This window comes from Protopterus annectens, chromosome 10.part0 (assembly GCF_019279795.1).
Source record: "Protopterus annectens isolate FY-2018-M chromosome 10.part0, PAN1.0, whole genome shotgun sequence".
Taxonomy (NCBI): domain Eukaryota; kingdom Metazoa; phylum Chordata; order Ceratodontiformes; family Protopteridae; genus Protopterus; species Protopterus annectens.
This window is the reverse complement of record NC_056744.1, coordinates 1,715,869,299-1,715,875,298: the sequence shown is the minus strand read 5'-3', so window position 1 is coordinate 1,715,875,298 and position 6,000 is coordinate 1,715,869,299. Positions and strand designations below refer to the sequence as shown.

The window sequence follows — 6,000 nt, the reverse complement described above, 5'->3', positions numbered from 1 at the left end:
GAGTAAGCTATGCGCAGGCTGCTTCTCAATCTAGACAGGGATAGAATCAGGGCCCTTTTCCCTTGAACAATGTGCAGAACAAACAGACTCGCAGGTGGTACTACGCCACCCAATACAAGGGGAAGGGCAAGGGGAAAGGGAAAAATTACAACAACCACAGGAAAATCAGGTGGTAAATGACACTGGTCTATTAAATAGTGCAGAAGATTACTGCATTAATGTGATTAACTTGTCAGATGTTGTTTTATCTTGTGATGTGGAAAATGTTTTGAAAAAAGGTTTTTCTTTCATACCAGCCAACAGTATGAATATTGGGAGACTTTTAATTGACTTTAGGTTATATTTGAGAAAGCTAATATTATGCAGGATGTTATGGAAATATCAAGTACTAAGTCATCAGATAATAAACCTAAAAAGTTAAGTACTTTCAACCCTCCCCTTCACACTACACTTCAGGTGTCCCAGAATTTAAGTGAAAGTGATTTTAGGAACATCTGTTATCAAGGTTATTCAGAAAGCTTAAATTGTAAAGAGAAAATTGCTTTAGATGATTTGCGAAAAAACTCTGACATTAGAACAATGAAAGCAGATAAGGGTGGTAAAATTGTTGTTATGAACACCAAACAATACAACAGATCATTGATAGAAATGTTGGAAGATGGTACTACCTACAAAAAAGTGAATGTAAGAGATGTGAAGCATAGTTTTCAAAGAATAGATGTAGCATTGTTCGATATGTTTAGTCAAGGTGAGTTGGATTATGAAAGTTATGATTACATTTTGGTAGAATAGCCAAAATTGGCAACTTTTGTTGGTATTCCGAAGATACAGGTGAACCAGACAAATCCTCCGTTTAGACCTATTATTTCAGCCAAACATTCTAAAACTGAGAATATATCTATTTGGTTGGACTATGTTTTAAATCCAGTGGTTCAGAAATCAAAATTCTACTTAAGGGATTCATGGCATTTATTAGAGCATTTGCATGGTCTAAACGTTAATTTGGAATACACTAGTTTTGGTACCCTTGATGTTATGTCCCTATATACATCTATTAATCAGGAAGTAGGGATAGAATATCTTAGAGAATACTTGACTGAACATACAGGATTTGCTAGTACAAAAGTAAACACCATTTGTAGTTTAATGGAACTAGTTCTAGATAATAATTTTTTTAAGTTTCAAAAAAAAAAAATATATATATATAAAGAAATTTCAGGTGTAGCTATAGGAGCAAGGGTAGCTCTGGCCTTTGCAAACCTTGTAATGGTGAATTGGGAGTTGAAATTTCTTATAAAACATCATAGTTATTCCAAAGTGCAGACATATTACAGATTTATTGCCGATCTATTCTTTTTGTGGACAGGCACATATGAGGAGTTTGCAAATATGGTTAAAGCTTTGAACAACACCACAATTTTTTTAGAGTTTAAAATAAGTGCATTTGGAGAGTGTATTTCATACTTGGATGTACATCTGAGTATAGACAAAGAAAATAATATATTCATTAATAAGATACATAGGAAAGAAGTGTCTGCAAACCAGTATTTACATAAAGATAGTCTGCATCCACAACATATGAAAAGGGGAGTCGACAAAGGTCAAATTATACGTTTAAGTAGACTTACACAGATGACAATACATTTTTTAAGGAAACCTTATTTTTGAGTTAATTATTTCTTTATAAAAGAGGATACAATTTAGATTGGATTAAAAAGATAGAACAGGAGGTTATAGTATTAAGGCAAGGAGTGGCAAAACCTATTATTTTGTCTAAAGACATCTGTGTGAGTCCTGTTTTAAAAGGTTCAACTTCCAATACTGATAATTATTACATTGCATTTCCTATACCCATAGCAAATGAGATGTGGTTTGTGAAAGATATTATTGAGAACAACTGGAAAGTTCTAATGGGTAACAAAGAATTGATTACTAGAATAGGGAATACACCTACATTTACTTATAAGAAGGTGTTGAATATAAAGTCTATGTTGGAATTTGACAATAGGAAAGACAATACTAGTAATAGGACAGTTAGCAACAAAAGGGGTACCTACGCTTGTAAAAACTGTAAACAATGTAGGTACATTAGTAATAGCGCCTTTGTGACTTTAAAACATCTGAATTATACTTTATGGGCCAAAGATTATTTTAATTGCAACACTGAATTTGTAGTTTATATTGCCTGTTGTGTGTCGTGTAATCATTATTACATAAGGAAGACTAAAAGAACATTAAAACGCAGAACATACGAGCACAATTTGGCAATAAAGATAAAATGAATTCTTTGGCAAAACATGCTGCATCATGTCCAAAATTTAAAAAGTTTGAGTTTTCTGTAGTGGAAAAGGTAGATGAGGTGATGTTTGGAGGGGATTTAAATAATATTTTGGAATGTAAAGAAACACTATGGCAACTTAGCTTAGGGGCAGACAAATTACCAGGACTAAATGAGTCAATAAATTTAAAATGTTTTTTTATCTAATAGGTAAATTTGGTACATTTTAATGTATAAAAACGTATTTTATGCCTTACATTATAGGTGAAATTTTTATTTTTTGTATATATTTATATGTTGAAAGAATTTATTGATTAATTGTTTTGTAATTGTATGATGTCATTTCCTGTGGTTTTAGTTAAAAGGGAGCATGGGCAAGAGTATTGTTTTTTCTGATGAAGTTCACGTATTAAATGAGTGAATGAAAGCGCTAAAAATCCACTAGTTTCCTGTGGTTATTGGATTAATGCCTGGAATTTGTTTTTTGAAGTTCAGTTTTTGGTTTGTTCATGTACTTGTAGACTGTTTTTGTTAAACCATTGAACAGAGTGCGTGAGAGATGTACTTGTAGATTGTTATCGGAACCAAAGCTGTCACAAGAAGCCACGACAAATAATTATATAGCACCACACTAGTAAGTTCCAAGGTTGCTAACAGTTTGTTGTAACTAATGGGAATAAGCATAATTACTTGCTGCCCTATAGAATAATCTCTGGCTTTTCTGACATACCAGAGTTTTCCCGGCTTCTCTCCTTCTGCCAAATACTCCTTGGCCATCTCATGAATTCCCTAATGCTAGTCCTGAAGATTAGGGTATACTTTATAACAGACTCCTTTAGGAAACATATCTATCCTCTCTCTCATCAAAAATTAAATACAGTGGACCCCTCACCCTGTGAACAGCAGTGTAAAGGGTGAAAAAACATGTGGATTCCTGGGATACTTCCTTACAAGCAAAGACAAAATGGGGCAGGTACTTGTCCCATTCCTGCTTTGTAAATGTGCTCAGCATGATCTCTAGAAACCATTGGTCCATGGGTGGTAGTCGGTATGCTTAGAATATCTTACCCAAAAACACCTCCACAAGTAAGGCAGCCAATCTGATATGAAGTTGGCAACTCTATCTGCTGGTATTTCTCCAGGAAAAACTACCCGGCTAAAAATGACTAGTGCAGCATTTGCCACATTCTGTATCTCCACGGAATGCACAGCCACTACTTCTGGGTATCTACTAGCATAATCCACCACCGCAGACCACCAGGATATACTGCTTATCTGTGAAGTTTCAGGAACAAGGAGTTCCCAGAAAGTCTACAACACAGCTGAAATATTGTTATTCAGTACGAGGCAATGAAGTAGCTTTGATTTTTACCTCCTGCCTTGTCAACTTTTTGACACTGCTCACAAGTCTTGTAGAAACTACTTACATTCATTGCAATGCCTGGCTAATAAAAATTCTGAATAGTACTCTTTATATCAATCAGACCTGCAGAAGGAATGTCTTGGGCTATGACCTGAAGTGCCCGTTGGTAGGGAATTATGCAGTACAAATTGCTGCGTTATTGCTCCATCTAGCCCATCTTTAGAGATTCATTTTCTTTACCAACTGTCTATCCCAATAAATGAATAACTCCTGTCCAGAGGATCAGGAGCCTCCTTGGCTAATTCCCCTTGAGTTATGTAAAGTAAGGTCGCATAGTGGTAAGGGTGGCGCAGTGGTGCAGCGGTTAATGTTGTTGCCTCACAGCAAGACATTCTCAGCTGTGGTGCCTTTGCTGCGTAGTCTGCATGCCCTTCCTGCATTCTCATGGGTTTCCTCTGGGTACTCTGGTCTCCTCCCACATTGCAAAGGCATGCATCTGGAGTGTTTCTCCCTGGGCCTCTGCTGAAAATAGGCTCTGTCCTAGTCAGACTTTCCTGGTCAACAAAAATAAATAAATAAATAAAGTACAAGAGCTACGCTGTCTCATCTTCCTCCTAGTGACTCTTCTGAAGACATTTGCTATCTTCTGCCAGTGATGTCTGACATTTAGGCAGAAAGTTAAACAAACAATTCAGTATACAGCAAGGCTGTGTAAGGTGGGTAAGGGTTTTTAGCAGTGATGATTCAGCAAGGAGTAGGACAGGGTATACTGGGCTGGGCTTTCATCTAAGTAAACAAGTAATTCACTACTGCAAGATAAGGTATGGTGCTTTACAATTTCAGGTATAAAACAAGAAAAATTTATGAAATTATAGTTAGATGAATTTATTAGTATTTATTAGTATTATAGTTATTTAATCTAGCAGCACATAATGGTGGGTATGCAGTGTTTATTTAAGATTGTTAGGTAACTGTGTTTGAATGTATTTGCAATATGTTTAAAGTGCATTTGAAGCATTAATTGAATAATGATGAATGTAATAATTATTTAATGAATCAATTGATGAGAATATAAAAAGAAGATGTGCGTATATGGTTAGTGTTCCACTGAAGGCGAATTGTCGAGGTACCAGAACGCAAGTTTTCGTATGGATTAAAGGAATCTTCTTTTTCATTTCACCTGTTTGCCTCTTATTTTGGTGCTTTTTTGAGGATAAAACAAGAAAACACTGACCTGCAAATGTCAAGAACTTTTTAAAGTCTACACGGTTTTGTTCCATACAATGTCTGAAATTCGTCAGACTCAATGAAAAGCATCATGTCCTGTTACTTAAATATATACTTCAATGGTAAGTTGGGGTACATATTAAATCTTGTTAATGAGACTCAATCCAGTACTGAAGGGATGAAAGGATTTAAAATGTGAATATAATCTTTATTAAATGATGAATTTTGAATTATGTTTGACGTTGTTAAGAAAGATACATCTATTTATTATATTTTTTAGGGATTTTCATTGCATTTGAATTTATAAAGATACAAGTGTTGTTTAGATATCACTTTCTCTAATTACTGTGAAGTGACTCTTTATTGACTCTGAAAAAGTTACGATACTGTACAGAACAAAAGTGCTTAGGTTTTAAGATAAAGTTGTTGACATTTGTGGGTTGGCAGTTTTTGTTTTATTCAGTACATTAATATGCCAGGTATGTGGTTTGGTTTAAACTTTCAGGTAGGGTCACAAGTGATTCAAAGGCAATTAAGGGTATAGTCAGTTAATTCTGCACATGCAAACATGGAGTTCAGGATAGCAGAGTAGGTTAAGGTGGCACAGGCTTTGTCACATGTGAACAAATTATTTAGCATATTTAGCGTAAGGTATGACAGCTGAGGCTACCTCTTGTGTGAGAAAGTGATTCACTATAGCAAAACAGTGCACAATGACTTAAGATGTCAGCCGAGCAAGAAAGCAATTCAGTGTTGCAAGATATGCAGCAGTGTGTTACGCTTTCACATATGTAGAAAAGTGATTCAGTTAGCAAGACAGGGTATCAAAGGTTACAGTATAGAACAGTGGGGTGGTTAACAAAACCTGCTTACTTCAAAAACCCACAGCTGACTTTGGAAGTTATGAATTAGACATAAGTTATAAAAGTTATGATAAAACCACTGGTTTAAGGTAATATAAAAAGTACACACCTGAAAAATGAAGATCAGAAAGATTATACATATGTTAGTGGTTAAAAAGATGCTGTTAGCAATCTTCACCCATTATCTACACAACCATCCCACCTTAGCTACCATGTTTCTAAATGGACATATATCCAGGTCAATCTTCCTGCATAACAGTACACACAGG

At 35.2% G+C, this 6,000-nt stretch overlaps 1 protein-coding gene across 1 annotated transcript in view; it reads right to left on the bottom strand.

Moving 5' to 3' along the window:
• LOC122812759 (zinc finger protein 436-like) overlaps nt 1-6,000 on the bottom strand; it is an 82,787-nt gene that overhangs the window by 29,744 nt on the left and 47,043 nt on the right. The window lies entirely within an intron of this gene.